This window comes from Miscanthus floridulus, chromosome 11 (genome assembly GCF_019320115.1).
Source record: "Miscanthus floridulus cultivar M001 chromosome 11, ASM1932011v1, whole genome shotgun sequence".
In the NCBI taxonomy this organism is placed as follows: Eukaryota; Viridiplantae; Streptophyta; class Magnoliopsida; order Poales; family Poaceae; genus Miscanthus; species Miscanthus floridulus.
In genome coordinates this window covers 13520529-13538210 of record NC_089590.1, presented here as the reverse complement: position 1 = coordinate 13538210, position 17682 = coordinate 13520529, and the positions used below count along the sequence as shown (strand labels likewise).

The window sequence follows — 17682 nt, the reverse complement described above, 5'->3', positions numbered from 1 at the left end:
CTCAGTTGTGGACAAGTAGATGAAAAGCAAAAGCCATATTTGGTCTGTTTACAGAACAGGAAAGACTGGCTGATGGCTGTAGTACACAAATTTGTAAGTGGCAAGAGCCTATAGTCTTCGTGAAGTAATAATAATACCTCACTTTTGATACCAGACACTATATACCACTCTATGTACATGAAGTTTCGAAATATGCGACTGGAAAGGGGTGCATAGGAGGCTCAAGTTTTTCTCCTTTCAAGAATGAAAGAGCGGGGCCTATATCTGAAGACAACCCATGCGAACCTCTTGTGTAGGGCTAGCAAGATCTTGTAGTCACAGCGGACTTAAGGATCCTAAAAACTAGGATAGAAAGACGCAGATGCTGTCCGAGGTGAAAAAGGATGAATTTGAACACTTATAGCAAAGACCAGCTTAGCCTAAATCCAAAACCGGCTTTGGCTAGTTTTTCAGATTTTAGCCTTCAACTCCCTGAGAAAAATATCGAAATCCAACCAAATGATATCCAAAAATTATAAAATTTGGTGGAGAGACTTATAACATAATACAGAATATCAGCAGCAAAAATCACCACAATTGGAGCATTTCCAAAAAACGGGATTAGCTGGTTTTGAAAACCAGCCTCAGTTGTTTTTTTTTCCAACCTAACTCCTCTGCAACAAGAAATTTAAATCAATATAAATGAGCTCCAAAGGTCATGAAACTTTGCAAACACTTCCACTAACCCATTTTGAATATATACCCAGACATCTTGAATATATACCCAGACATTTTGAATATAAATGCTCAGTTTTGAGGGCCTGGCAAACCCTCATGCATGCCTTGTTAGGCATGACTCACTGATGTTGATGCATGTCCATTCTCCATATCCTCGACCCGGCAGCAATAGCAGGAGCTATCACTACCGCTTGACGCCAACCGCTGAAACCAATTCTTGAATAGTAGGTGGTATGGAACCACCAGTACTAAATGGTTCTGTAGTAGTGCGACATAATGCGCCAAGACCTATTATCAAGTAATGGCTTGCAGCTCCCCCACCCCCAGTTGCATAACATCATGAACGTCCTCTTCACCTAAACAGTTACTTCTCTATTAATATGGCTATATATAGCATATCCAGTGTATCCTTGGTTATCAACAACACGAATTTTCAACTAATCAGCTAACTGGGGTGAGTCCTTTTCTTTTTGCAAGCTATATCTGTTTTATTCAGTATGATTCAATATAATTTCAAAATGTACTAATTATATCAGAAATTGCAGCAAAACGACATACACGTAGATGAAGCCTTCAACTGTGGCGCTACTCATTTTGATGCACATGATGTGCACAATGGCATACTTTGATCATGCAAGTTTTCTTGGAGCAAAGGCCAAAGAAACCACCTTGCTTATGAATTCATACGAAAGCAATGAAGAAACAAGATTTACAAAGGGTATAAATCTTGGAAGGAAGCTGATGGTTTCCAGTCCTGAGTCAAACCGCGTCTATTCAGTCAGTGATTTCAATCGCATAAGGAACTCCAGCCCTCGTCCTTAATTAGTTCATGGTTGCAGCATGTATGTCCTTCCACACATATGGAGGACATTATATATATGTGATGTATCAGCTGGTTCTAAAGTCCCTAGTGTCATTTGAGTTTAGACCTATCTAAATAATCTCTGGGGCTCATGAAATGTGGTGTATTTGTACTGAGCGTACACTCAATATTAAACAATAAATTAAAACATATCCTGTGTGCGAGAATAATTGACTCAGATAAATCCATGGGTGATGTTCTTTATTGAAGAAAACAAGTAAAAGTGTCAATCAATATATAAGGGCACCTGTGGCATTTCATATTGTATGTCTCAGGAAAATATTCAATATGTAGTGATGTTCAATCAATTTTGATGACTCATCAACTAACTCAATTTTGATATGGTGAATTTGAATATTTGTGTCTATCTGTATATGCCAGTAAACTTTCCAGTGCTCAACTGAGATGGTTTTGGATATAGAGTGAAATGCCATACCCTCAAAGGAACATGCATGCAAAGGGGAACATGCATGCAAAGGAGAACAACACGATGAGCTCGTTAAAGAAGTGCCATGTTTCTATGTCAAAAAGATGGTAGTTACTAATCACTTACTGTTCATGATACAGAATTTAGTTCATCACGTTTTCTATAGTTTTAGACTATGATTTAATTTACTGGTTCCTCCTTTTTTGTCTTAGATATATGTGCCCTACCACATCATGTAACGAAGAGAACTAAAGCCAATCTAAATGGTCCTATGGAGAACTTGATTTCCCTTGAGGTGAAAATACAAAACAAGACAACAAAAGTTGAAAATATCCAACATCCATGCCATTTAATTTCTCCTAATCAAAACTGCACATATTCTATTGGACTTTGAGTCCTTTAGAAGAATTCTGTATCAGATGAAAACATAGCACACGGCACACCTCTCCGACATTTGCACATTTTTAATTATGCACATCGCAGTCAGTGTGTGTTGATGTGAAATTAAGGGGGTTAAGTCCCAAGAGGGAGGTTTGCTAGGCTGCAAGGATGTCTTCGCCTCCCCTTGGCCATCGACTTGTATGAGCCTCCACATCTCTCGGTCTGGGCGACAAGGGTGGCGACCGCAGGCGCTGCCACCCACCCCGCCGCCTTCCCCTTCTCTTGCCTCACCATTGCCCTGAGCATGGTTGCCAGAGACCCGCAAGGATGGCGGTGGCAGGGCCCTTGTGCCTGGTCCCCCATTGGGGGAGCACTAGTCCATCTCCATTGGGGAAGTTCATCAGCGTCCATGAGAAACTAGCGGCGGCAGCGGCGTGGTGGCTTAGATCCACACCAGCAGAAGATGGATCCGACGAGCCAACATTCGAATCTGGCCATGAAACTCGGGGTCTTGCTTGCATCAGCTATGGCCGTTCAGCGTCGCTGCGGCTCGATCTGGCTACCCCTGCCTGGATCCACAGTAGGAAGTGGACGGCAGTGGCGGTAGGCAGCATGTGGATGGCGTGGGATACACGATGGTTGTGTAGGCTGCTCATGGATGGCTTGGTCATGGAGAGGCGGTTGCCGCATATAGACGTGGTGATTGTTTGTTCCTGGCAATCAGTCCGTTGGTACCCTAGGGGTGGTGGCAGCCTGAGTGTCAGTGCAAGGACCTCATCAAGGAGGAGGTGGATCCCATCAGCAGTGGCGGCCCTAGAGGCTACGGCAGCAATAGAGGACTCCAATTGAGGTGATGACCATCCGAATGATGGCGACTGCCCTTTGGGTGGCCGAGGCCTAGGAATCCGACGAAGCAGAAGCGGGTCCTATTGGCTCATATTTGATCGGCGAGTTCTAACTGGAGTACGACGGATGAAGGTGGCTAACCGATGACATGTGGTGTCAGCTCACTTGAAGCGGATGAACATGACTGCAGCGGAGGTTCATAGCATTCGCGCACTAGGGGTGGTGGCGACATGATGACTTCCACTCACCGAATCTTGCCGTTTTAGAAAAGTGTCGGAAGCAGGGATGTGCCAAGGTCATAGTTTTTTTGGTTGTGTGTTCTTCTCTTTGTTAAGGTGTCTAAGTGTTCTTGTATCCTTTTGGCTGTGTATATCCTTCATGGATATAGAGACCAGATTAATGAAAATCTATTATCTAAAAAATGTCCCAAGAGGGAGTCTTCCTAGTCACATTTTGCTTAGTAATGGATGTTTTGGGCCAACAAGGACATCAATCCGTTCAATGGGATCTATGTGACATCCGCCCCAATGCAATTTGAATTTGGCAAAGCAGAAGCGGATCCTATTGGCTCATGTCTGATTGGCGAGTTCTAACTGGAGTACGACGGATGAAGGTGGTCTAACAGATGACATGTGCTGTCAGCTCACTTGAAGCGGATGAACATGACAGCAGCGGAGGTTCACAGCGTTGGCGCACTAGGGGTGGCGGCGACATGATGACTTCCACTCACCGAATCTTGCCATTTTAGGAAAGTGTCGGAAGCAGGGATGTGCCAAGGTCATAGTTTTTTTATTTTTTTGGTTGTGTGTTCTCCTCTTTGTTAAGGTGTGTAAGTGTTCTTGTATCCTTTTGGCTGTGTATATGCTTCGTGGATATAGAGACCGGATTAATGAAAATCCATTATCTAAAAAATGTCCCAAGAGGGAGTCTTTCTGGTCATATTTTGCTTAGTTATGGATGTTTTGGGCCAACAAGGACATCAATCCCTTCAATGGGGTCTATGTGACATCCACCCCAATGCAATTTGAATTATGCCTATGTTGACAAATGTGTATATGATAATAAAATATTGTGATGGTTTAGTCCCACAGACATTGGTTATTGAGGTTCAGGTACTGTTGTCGTAAATCTCGTCCCACACACAATGGGCTATCACAACCGGATTGAAATGAGCATCACTCGAGGATTGATTCGCAATGAAGGGAAAGCCAGCATGCATAGCCTGTTTCTGAAACCGATTTACCTAGTCTCGTCATATCCATTGCGAAAAACCTAGAAAGGCCTCCCAGGAAGGAGCCTGTTGGAAGGTGCACCTAGGGTTGTTCTATGTTGGCAAGGCCACCTAACATGGGATACATCACAATAGTGGTCAAGGCCGGCATTTTTTCTCCTAGACACATGGGTTGTTGTGGCAGAACCTCCTAAATTATAGGGCCCACATGCACCTGTCACTGTCCGACGACCTTTGACATCTGTGCATATATTTCCGGTAACTTAAGAAGACTGTCGGGTGTCCTCAGGGAACCCCGAATCATCCACGATTTCCGAGCAGGATCACATTACAGAATCATTGCAGTATTACAACATTTATTCAAATATCTACACCAGAGTAAAAACAGCGGAAGTCTTACAATAACATAATTTATAAAACAGTAGTTTCAAACCTCACAACTAAGTTCGATGATTATTACAAAACGAAATAGTGGAGTAGCATTATAATATAATACAAAACACACAATGAAACTGCCCTGCCCAAGGGCCACACATTTACTTCTCATCGTCATCACAAGGAACAACCATCATGTAGCACGATCCAAAATAGATCTGCTCATGAGTCTCACCTGCAACAAGGGTCAACGAACCCTGAGTACAACAGTACTCAACAAGACATAACCGAAATAAAACTGATAGAACTCAGGAATGCCGGCTCATGGGATTCAAGGTATGTCTTTAACAATAATCAAAGTTCTTTTACGTAAAAGCTCTTTAACAAAATTCTTTACTTCAAAGGTAAAACTTTATAAGTACCACATATGAATCTACCATGATCCGTAATGAGATCATGAACTTCATATCAATCTCTTTCGCAAACCTTTCTCAAGTTCCAGTTATTAATACTATGATGATGAACAGTGAATTGAGTCTCCATAACTAAGGAGCAATGACGATTTGAACTGATTAAGACCCAGCTAGGAATTCCAGACCACACGACATATGCAGGTCCCTGACCTACATATACCAACCTACCCTCGGATCCTCTAAACAAGAACAGGTCTGTGCCACCCGAGAACATAGTACTCCACCAATCCAACCCATGGCCACGTGGGTACACGCTATTCCCACCATCTCTCCACTCCCAGTGCGCGAGTAGCCATTCTCGTACTAGAATTGCCAAGTTAAGGCTTACCGGAGTATGTGGTTAGTACTACAAATTCTCACCTCATGCAATTCAACAACGGACGTGCCTTAATCGACACAGGCGGAAAGAACCCGCTCACAAGACCTCCATGTCTTGTGGCTCACACACAACGAGTCCGCCCGGTCTAGATTTATTACTCCACATTCCCATATCACATGTTAACATAATTAACCAAAGTTCCATTTAAAGTTTGGAGGTGACAGGTAATCACCCTACGCATAGCTAAGCAAAACTAGGCATATACGAATTTAAAACTAGTAATCTAGTAAATATGGAATACCAAGGTTGGTAATGTACCAATTTGGTTTGTACTTGACTCCTAATCACTTAATGTAGTAAAAGAAGCAAAAGCGAAATCAATTTGAAAAATACAAGGTAGGGTTGTATGCATCCGGGGCTTGCCTTCGTTGACGGAAAAGTCTGGTTCCTGCGACGTTTCACAAGTATTCGATCCGACCTCAACAGACGGATTAACCTCCTCCGCAACTTGATTAACTATCACATGTTCACCTTCGTTCACTACACGTAGTAGCAATACCATGTTTAACATGATGCAGAATACGAAACATGATGCTTGATGATGATGCAAAATTTAACAATTCGAATACAACTTTCCTTCGCGGTATAGTTACAAGTCAAACTAACCAAATCTTTTTCGTGCTACTTACATCAATTGCCAAAGATCATTACCAACTAATGACCCAAGGACATCACTCAATCAAAAATTCAAACAAAACCTAAATCACTAAAGGTTACTATTTGCTTTTATGAATTAATTAATTAATTAAGAATTATGAATAAATCAACTTGTTCCAATTGACTTCAAAATTTTTGTAAATGTTCATTACATGATAAGTAAGTGACAAAATAAATTTCATAATTTTTGGACAATTAAATAAGCCTAGAAAAATCATGGAAATCCATTTATTAATAAATTGAGCAATTTTCATCACATTCAAAAAGTACTGAAAAACATTATTTCATATTTTCTTAAATACTATACATCATAGAGAAGTCACACAAAAAATTTTATAATTTTTGGAGCTCTAAATAAAGCTACACAAAAATAACAAAAAACAGACACTATTCATTCAAATCTGAAAATAGAAAAATTCCATTTGAACGTTGAGTCACTGACAACCCGACCCCACTTGTCATCCCCTACCTCCCGCACTGACCACGGCAATGACGGTGCTGACCGGCGATTCCTCGCCGACAGCGAGACCAATGGTGACGACCAAGGTACCAAAGCACTACCCTCGACTAGGCGCATCGATCTAGGGCACAAGCTAGACTAGCTACGGACTGGACCGAGCACTACGCTGGCCATGGCAAACACGGTGGCACGGCAGCGCTACGCCGGTGATGTGAAACCAGTAGAGCTTAAACAAAGGATCCAGGAAGCACCAGTAGCTCACCCCAAACACGTTGAAGCAATGAACGAGGTCGGAGAAGCAACGGAGCGGCGTGACGACGACCACGGTGATCACGGCGGAGCAAAGATCGTCGATGAGGGAGAACCGGCGACTGCAGTGATCAAAATGAGTAAACAACAACAGATTAAGTACTATAGCATTGAGACGAAGCCATAGGTACACTGATCACGGGCAACGGCTCACCGGAGGGCTCTGGCCACGATGGCACGTCCGCGGCGGTGAAGTTGCCGGTCGCGAGGAAGAAAGACGTGGACAGCGGATTCTCGGCAATTTCAGGCGACCAATGTTTGCTGGCTGGATTCGCAAGGAAAAGATAGAACTGGGACGGCCTTTACCGAGACGTGGGGAGATGATGCGAGCTCGCCGGAGCGATGACAACGGCGGCGGCGGTGAAAACAGAGGAAGAAGAAAAATGACGACGATGGCGTCTCGGTACTTATAGCGCGGCTCAGAAGCTCAAGGAAGCCACGACGGAGCCGTTTCCGCACCAGCGCGACGCCAAAGACGGCCACGACGCGTCTGGAACGCCGAAGAAGGCCCGCCGGCAATGTAGCTTAGACGGTGAACACTATTCACAATATTTACAAGATTGCCATTCACCAAAATTCACAAATTACTCTCAAATTTTCATAACAACTCAAAAATCTCCAAAAACAAAAGTTGTTCAAAATCAAAAGTTCTACAACTTTTCTTTTATAACCAACCCCTAATTCGGTCTAGATTTTGAAATGAACTTTTGAATTCGAATAGGGCAAATTTAACGAATTACGCCTTTTTGAATTACTCTAAATTTTTCTAAACAACTTGAAAAACTCCAAAAACAAACTTTGTATAACTTGTCAAGTTCTACACATTTGCTTTAAGGCTCAACCCCAAAATGTGCTTCAATTTTGAAATGGATTTTCAGTGTAGGGTTTAAATGCTGAAAATCAGGGGTTTTCTCGAAAATTTAGAAATCCAATCAAACTTTGAACTTGAGTCAAACAATACAATTCAACACATACCACATAAATATAAACTTGTTTTAGTGTATGCATCTCAAAGTTTTTACCGAATGCCAAATGCTTTGCAGTGCGTATGATGACATGTCAGGTTTTAGTATTTAAACACCCGAGGTGTTACAATCCTTCCCCCTAAAAGAAATCTCGCCTTGAGATTCAAAGCCATAGGGTAAGTAATGGAAAAGGAAATGTGTCACGAGAACACATACAAAATCTATCCATAAAACAGGTGAGGTCCCTTTACAAAACACAATTTGTAACAACCTAGCTCAACTAACATTACTCTATAATGACGCAAGGAACTCTGGAAATTTTTCTAATAAGTAATCTTCTGATTCCCAAGTAGCTTCTTCTTCTGAATGTTGATTCCATTGTATTTTGTAGAACTTGATTGTCTGTCTTCGAGTAACACGATCTTTCTAATCCAAAACTCGAATAGGATATTCGGAATAAGTCAAATCTGGTTCAAGTTCCACTCCTTCAACCTCAACATTCTGCTCAGGCAGTCGGAGACACTTTTTCAATTGAGAAACATGGAACACATCATGCACATCTGCGAGATGTTCTGGTAATTTCAAGCGATATGCCACTTTTCCATACCTCTCCAAAATTTGAAATGGTCCAATATATCAAGGTGCCAACTTGCCTTTAACACCAAAACGGGTAACTCCCTTCATTGGTGACACTTTCAGATATACAAAATCTCCTTTGTTAAACACCAATGGTCTCCGTCTTCTATCCGCATAACTCTTTTGTCGGGATTGAGCTATCTTCAAATTACTTTGTATTTGCTTAACCTTGTCTTCTGTTTCCTTCACAAGGTTGACTCCAAAGAATCTTCTTTCTCCAGGCTCAGACCAACTCAATGATGTTCTGCATCTACGACCATAGAGTGCTTCAAAGGGAGCCATTCTAATGCTTTCCTGATAATTATTATTGTATGAGAACTCGGCCAAAGGCAGACATTCATCCCACTTTTTGGAATAGTTAAGAACACAACATCTTAACATATCTTCAAGTACTTGATTGACTCTTTCAGTCTGACCATCAGTCTGGGGATGATAAGCTGTACTGTACAGAAGTTTGGTACCTAATGAAGCATGTAAGTGTTTCCAAAAGCTAGAGACAAACTGTGTACCCCTATCTGACACTATGGTCTTTGGTACTCCATGTAAGCTCATGATTCTTGCTAAGTACATCTTGGCATATTGGATCATAGGATATATAGTCTTGACAGGAAGAAAATGTGCTGACTTAGTGAGTCGATCTACAATAACCCATACTGAGTCAAATCCCTTTGATGTCTTGGGTAGACCAACAATAAAGTCCATACTTATGTCCTCCCACTTCCAAGATGGAATAGGTAATGGTTGTAATTCACCAGCAGACCTCAAATGTATAGCTTTCACCTTTTGACAAGTATCACACTTTGCTATATATCTAGCAATCTCTATTTTCATTTTAGTCCACCAGAATCTTTGCTTTAAGTCATGGTACATCTTGTTACTTCCTGGATGGTTACATAACCTAGTAGCATATGCTTCTTCTAGAATTGACTGCCGCAACTCAGGAACTTTTGGTACCACCAGGCGATCCTTGAACCATAGCACACCTTCATCATTTATGCTAAAGCATTCCGTTTTTCCATTCTTGACTCTTTCCTTGATATGGGCTATACCCTTGTTTTCCTTCTGAGTAGCAACAACTTGATCTCAAATAGTGGCTTCAACAATTATGTTGGTCAAGCTACCTTGTTGAATTACTTCTACATTCAATTTCTCCATTTCTTGGCATAAAGTCAAACCCATTGTTCTCACTGCCAGACAATTGCAATAACTTTTGTGACTAAGGGCGTCTGCAACTACATTTGCTTTACCTGGGTGATAATGTACTTCCAAGTCATAATCCTTAATCAATTCTAACCATCTTCTTTGTTGCATGTTCAATTCTGACTGAGTAAAGATATACTTTAAGCTCTTGTGGTCTGTATACATATGGCACGTATTACCAAGCAGGTAATGTCGCCAAATCTTCAGAGCATGAACCACAGCTGCTAACTCCAGATCATGAGTCGGATAGTGTTCTTCATGTTGCTTAAGTTGCCTAGACGCATAGGCAATGACTCGGCCTTCTTGCATCAACACACATCCAATACCAATACCTGAAGCATCATAATAAACACCAAATGGCTTCTCGATATCAGGTTGGGCTAATACTGGTGCAGTAGTCAACAATCTCTTCAAACTCTGGAAAGCCTCTTCACAATTAGATGACCAGACAAACTTGACTTGGTTTTTCAACAATTCCATTATGGACTTTGATACTTTAGAGAAATCTAGAATAAACCGGCGGTAATACCCCGCCAATCCCAAAAAACTCCGAACTTGATGAACTATGGTTGGTGGTTTCCAATCAAGCACATCATTCACTTTGCTTGGATCAACTGCAACGCCTTCAGCTGACAAGACATGTCCAAGAAATTGTACTTCCTTAAGCCAAAAATCACATTTGCTAAACTTGGCATATAGTTGATGTCCTCTCAAGTGGGTTAGAACAATTCTGAGATGTTCTGCATGTTCTTTCTTATTCTTGGAATATACTAGAATGTCATCAATAAACACCACTACAAACTTGTCTAGCTTAGGCATGAATACTGAATTCATCAGATACATGAAATGAGCTAGAGCATTTGTCAAACCAAAAGACATTACCAAGTATTCATATAATCCATATCTTGTGGTAAATGCCGTTTTGGGAATATCTTCAGGCTTTATCATGATTTGGTGATATCCTGACCTCAAATCTATCTTGGAGAAAACTTTGGCTTCGACCAATTGATCAAAAAGCAAATCTATCCGAGGTAAGGGATACTTATTCTTGATGGTCACTTCATTCAACAGACGATAGTCGACACATAACCTCAGAGTCTCATCTTTCTTTTTTCACAAAAATTGCCAGACATCCCCAAGGTGAGGAACTAGGTTGGATAAATCCCTTCTCAATCAATTCTTGTAACTGAGTCTTCAACTCGGCCAATTCCTTAGGTGGCATCCTATAAGCTCTCTGAGAAATCGGAGCTGTTCCAGGTTGCAATTCTATGTTAAACTGTACATCCCTATCAGGTGGTAGACCGGATAAATCTTCAGGAAACACATCTAGAAATTCACACACTACCAGGATATCTCTAATTTCTTTTACGGCAGTTGCACAAATTTTGCCCACTGACCTTCTTAAGGTTGGAAGTTGGATGAGAAGTTGAGAAGTACTATCAGGCAAACTTACCCTTAAAGTTCTATTCAAAGCATCTATAATAGCCTTATGCTGATACATCCAATTCATTCCCAAGATTACATCTATATCCTGATCCTTAAGGATAATCATGGTAGTGGGAAAAATATGCCCACCCAGGTTTACGGGTACCTGGTATACCATTTCCTTAGTACATAGACGTCCCCCGGGCGACTGTATAAAGAAACTTTCCTTTGTTGCCCCAATTGAAATTTCATGCTTCACGACAAATGTTCTATTGATGAATGAATGCGATGCGCCAGAATCAAAAAGTATAACTGCAGGGTGATTGGTAACAAGAAACATACCCATCATCACTGGCTCCCCTTCTGGAATTCCTCCAGCTTGAATATAGAACACCCGTCCTGTCTTCCTCTCATCTTTGCCCTTCTAAGCATTCTGATTGGGGTTCTTGTTTGGTGCCTGACCCTGTTGTTGATTGGCAGGGGCCTTCTGATAATTTTGATTAGCCTGCCTGGGATATGGACATTCCCTGGAGAAATGACCAGTCCTTCTACAATTGTAACATGGATAGTTGTGACCCTGGGACGTTGGAGCATTGCCACCAGGAGCATTGGTCGACTGTGAACTCAGGTAGGTTATAGCAGGACATACATTTGACTGTTGCCTGGCTTGAGACTGCGGCGGACGATAAGGAGGACGATTATGATGTACTGGATGATAAATCACCCTCTACCTCTTCTGATTTCCCCCAAAGGATCCAGATGACATACTCTTTTTCTTTTTGAGCTCCTTATGTTGCCGATACTTTGACTCTGAAGCAATTGCAATATTTACTGCCTCATGATAAGTAACATTAGTACAAATTGTCATCATTGTTTGCAGCTTGGTATTCAGGCCTCTCATAAACCACCTCTTCTTCTTGGCATCAGTATTGACATGTTCAGATGCATATTAGGATAGGTGATTGAATCTTCCCACATACTGCATCACTGTTTGATCCCCTTGCTTCAAAGCAAGGAATTCATCCAGCTTCATAGCCATAACTCCATCAGGGATATAATGGGCTCGGAAGGTAGTATGGAACTCAGCCCAAGTTATTGGAATGCCAGCTGGTTGCATAGCCACTAAGTTTGCCCACCAAGCACTTGCTGCTCCTCGAAGTTGCTGGGCGGCAAACGTAGGTTTCTGATACTCTATGCATGGAATAAGATCAAATTTCTACTCTATGGTTCGAAGCCAGTCATCAGCCTCCAATGGTTCATCTGCCTTGGTGAACACCGGTGGTCTTGTGTCTGTAAAATCAACATATGTAGCCTCCTATCTATTATGGTGGCGACCACGGTTTCCGTGCATCTGATTCTGATTACTCTGAGCTATCTCATGAAGCAAACAAGAATTTTCGGCCATCACATTGACAAGTGTGGTTATAGCATCAGCCAAATTTGTTGGAACTAGTGGCGGATCTGGAATACCATCCTCATCTTGTGAAGTTCTAGAAATATACGAACCCCGCGTACAACATATCTGCTCATAACAAACCAAACTTTATTCACAAGTCTTTATTGGATTGCACAAAAGCTTACTCCAGACACATTACATAGAGTTTACTAATATAAACACCAGAACCTGTAAGTACCAAAACAAGACTACAGAACTTAACTATAACTAACTATTATACAACTCTACTCCTTTCCATGATTACTTCAAATGTAACACCCGGTTTCAAGGACAAAGCCGAATGCACACCATATGGGAGCCCTGGTAATCAAACCTCACATATAGCTACAAATGAAGGGGCAGTATCAATTCACAATGCTTAATATATAGCGAACTTAGCAAAAGAGATAACCTTAGAAAACAATCAACGGATAGACTACTCTGATCTCTGGGTGCAGACTTCACTCCACTGGATCCAACTGACTGGTTGATCACAAGCCTAACTTCTCAAGTCTCTGACAAACTGTTATCCAGCCTGAGGTGTGGGGGAAATTGCAAGGGTGAGTCCATGTCGAACTCAGCAAATATAGCAACAAGGTAGTGCATTCCATAGCCACATGATCAAGTATAATTGAATAATAAATAGCTCAAAATAACTCAGTTAAGCATGATTTAACAAGTGCTCATCTTTGGCGTAAGAATACCTTGGCCGCTCGTGACCGTGAGCACAGCTGATATATCAGTTTATTAGACTCTACGCAGAGGTGTACACTTTCACTGTGAGTCATGATTTCCAAATGTACGGGTTTGCAAGGTCCAAACACCGGAAATCATATAAAGCTACTCAGAAGTTCGTCTAACCGGGAAGGGCCGCAGGGTCATCGGATATAGGAACCCCCCTTCCATTAAAAGGCCGCTTCCATAGCAAGGCACAATAGGACAGAGGCTGTCCTATACCCAACTCGCAGTATCCTCTAAGCCTGCTAGAAAAGGTCTCCCAAGCAACTAGAGCCAGAGCCATATAGCCCTCACAGCTGTACTGTAAGTCCCGGATGATCACTTACAAATAAGACCTTGTGGAGAGGGAATTTAACCCTCCTGTTGTTGCTAACAAGTCATCTTTTATGTTTGTACCATATTCATTAATCAAGTTTCAAGATCATGGTCACAGAAAGAAAACCCAAACTATACTTGCCTTAAACACCGATCCCTCAGTAAGCTTTAATCTTCAACGTTTTCTTCTTCTTCTTCTTGATCTCCAACTTCTTATAGATCACCAACGCAAAACTCACCGGCTAGACAAGACCGAAAAGCACCACACAAGCATCCGAACAAGCATGCATAGCAAACATACTAGATTAGATCAATACACCAATCAATGAAAAAGATTCGAAATCTAATCTACGCATTGCTACGATCACACACACGCGAAAGACACACTAATCGGAGCTACGGTAAAACAGAAACATCTATCGAAGGATTTACGTTGGAAAGAAAACTATATGCTTTATCTATTTTAATGATCATAAAACATGTATAAGATATCTCAGGGGAATATCTAAAATTGAGTTAAGTCATTTTATACTTGAGTTATTAGATTTAGAAAACTAAGATAAATTAATCATATTTTAATTATAAATATCTTGATATCATTTATGCAAATTAAATTGAAATATAATAACAAATGAGAGTATATATATTCAAAGTATATATGTCACATTTAAACTTGGCAAATTACAATTTAAAGACATACATGTTTATGTCACTAATTAATCATATTTTATTAATCAACATATCTCATATTATATAAAGTATTTAAACTTTACTTTAGAAATATAGAACATGTGAGAGCAACTAATAGAACAATTATATTATGTCTCATAATTGATCTAAGCAAGTCATAATTAAAAAGGCATTAATGTTGGCATACGTCATATTTTATAATTATAAAAGATTATATATATACTTTTAGTCATTTAAACATCTATAAATTAAAAACATAAATCGTGTGAGGGCAGCTATTCATACTTAACACATATGCAACATTCAACTAATTATAATCTAAGACTATACTGAAGTTACTGATTAAGCAAATTAACAGGTTATGTATAATCACTGGGATATAAAACATATATTGTTTCTAGTTATAAAACTAATTATAAGCATGTTAACCAATTTAATATTTAGCTATATATGAAAAATCATGTGACATGAAAACCATTAGCGCTACTGCGTAGAGCGCTTCGACATACAAGCAAACATATACAAATAAATAAAAGCAGTACACCAAACATGATAAACAACTTATGAAAAGGTTACTTACATGTAGGTCTTGTTTCTACGATCGCGTGAGCGCAAAAACCGCTGAAAACGGAGATCGGACGGAAAAGATACGGACTCCGGACGATTTAAACAAGGGAGGGCATTCTAGGTATTTCACTTGAAAAGAGCTGAAATAAATAAAATATTTAGTATTGGTGGGATTAAACAACGATGGGAATACATATTGGAAAGATGAAACTGAAAGAATTAAATTCGGATTTGATATGAATGAATAACGGATGAAAAAGGACGTGAATTACATGATCCAGGGACCTATTTGCGAAACCAGAAAACAAATAATCACAATCTGGTCCTTCTTCCTCCTCTGGTTCACTCCCTTTGCTACAGTAACCTACGGGTTCCTGTTCACGCGAGCCGCACAGGGGAGCAGACGGCCTCGGCCAGGGGAAGGAGCAGGGGCTGGCCGGGGAAAGCAAGGCTGGCTGGGCGCAGGGCGGCCGGCTAGGGAGGACGAGCGGCCGGCCGGCAGCTGGGCGGCGCAGCAACCAGCGAGCAGCACAGTAACAGCGGCGGACAACGATGGAGATGCTCGCCGGAGAAATAAAAGAAAGGATGGGAAACGTGTCAAATGGTAATGGATTCATACAATTGGATATACCACGGCGTAGAGAACGAAGAGATCAACCTTTGGGTGGTGGTGGTTGTCTCCGGAACGCGACGGTTTGCCCGGAAAAGCTCGCCGGAAGTTCGCCGAAAACCTAGCTATGGAGAACTTCGGCGTCCGATCTGCGGGGCTACGTGTGGCGGCTCGAAAAACGGGCTGTACTTCTGGAATCCTCGCATCGAGGGCTACGCGGGCATATATATATATACGTAGGGTTTGGATATTTTGGAAATCCAAGATATTTTAGTAAATATTGATTTTCGGAATTAAAATAATTACAGAAAATCGGGAATTACTATTTAGGCTCTGAAAAATATCTCTGAGCTCCGAAAAATACTAGAAAAATTCCTGGGGATAGATGGAAGAATAAGGAACACAACCAAAGTGGCTTAGCTCCCGAAAAAGACTTTTGCATTGATCGAGAAAAAAGACAAAGCTCCAAGAAACATGAATTTAATCCCGAAAAAGGTTGGAAAGATTCCCAGAAAGTGAGGCATCGTCCTAACGTGTCTTAAAACCTTTTCCAAGCCTTTAGATTTTAAAAACAAGGCATCTTATCTAACTTTTGTTTTTGCAAATTTTCAAATTCTTTTTAAATCACTACTTGAAAGCAATATTTTAAAGATTGAGATTTGAATTTATTTTCCAAACCACTCATCACAAAAGTATCAATGCAATGGTATGTATGCACAAACATGTTGTTACCCTTACGCTGGATTTTAATTTAAAGAAAAATTTCTTTTACCTATGTTTTTATGAGCATAAAACAATTAACAGAAATCATTTTACTCTTTTTAGAAAGTAGCTAATTTTAGGGTGTTACATCAAACTTCAGGCTCGGTATCCATTCCGGAATTATTACCGCCTTCATCATCACTTTCATTGATCATTACTAATTCTTCAAGATCTTCATCTTCTTCCTCTTCCAATTTGTTATCATTGGCAAGGATGACACTGGGGTCCATTGCATCAGCTTGGGGCTCATGATTTGGATTTAGTAGATTGCTAAGCCTATGAACTTCCTCATGCAGATAAGTATTATGTTCTTCTAGATCTTTTACATAGAATTCTAGCTCATGAGTTCTAGCTCTAGCTACATTTTCCCTATGCCAAGCTTCATTCCTTCCCTCCACCGTATGAACTAACATGCTTTCGTAGTTCCTGTGCATGGTGGTGAGACGCCTCAATTGATCCTGTAATTCTCCTACCTGTATAGCATCCAAAGCCCTATCTCTAGTAGCTTGTACTAACTCTACAGAAATCCTCTGTATCTCTACCTAGGGATCAGGCCTAGAGCTGCTACTGCTAGCACCATCATTCCTAGGGGCAAGTTGGTGACGAGGAACTCCTTTGGGTCCAGTGGACTTACGGGGCGTCATCTTGGTACGGGCCATACTGTAGGAAGCCAATTTAATCCAAGTAAGATCATTTGATCAAAGTCTAAAGAGCAGCTATGATGGATTACATTACTCAAACCAGACTCACTACTCAACTCCAGACTCAGAGGTGAAGAAAGTAACTAGTGAATTAATCATCATGCATGAATCGTTCTTACGATCAAAAACATCAAAGCTTATAATGCACATAAACAACATTTGTTTTTATATAGGGCATAGTAAGATTACTACTCCACCACACAAAACCTTTTTAATCAAATAAGGAATGGTGAGAAAGAAATAAGATAAGTCAGAAGCAATTTGGACCAAATTATCAAGTTAAATTTAGTCATCCCAATTCATTTTGAAGTTTTTGTAAAACAATCCAACAAAAACCTTGCAACGATCGCTCTGATACCATTCTATGGTAGAACCTTTTAAATTATAGGGCCCACATGCACCTATCACTGTCCGACGACCTTTGACATCTATGCATATGTTTTCGGTAACTTAAGAAGACTGTCGGGTGCCCTCGGGGAACCCCAAATCATCCACGATTTCCGAGCAGGATCACGTTACAG

The 17682-nt window shown here is 40.8% G+C and overlaps 1 long non-coding RNA gene across 1 annotated transcript in view; it reads left to right on the top strand.

Moving 5' to 3' along the window:
• The first annotated feature begins 1143 nt into the window (after nt 1–1143).
• The window catches only part of LOC136494633 (uncharacterized), a 201637-nt gene continuing 185098 nt past the window's right edge, over nt 1144–17682 (top strand). The window contains exon 1 of the long non-coding RNA XR_010768640.1: nt 1144–1171. This is a non-coding gene — a long non-coding RNA (uncharacterized lncRNA). The remainder of the gene's footprint in view (nt 1172–17682) is intronic.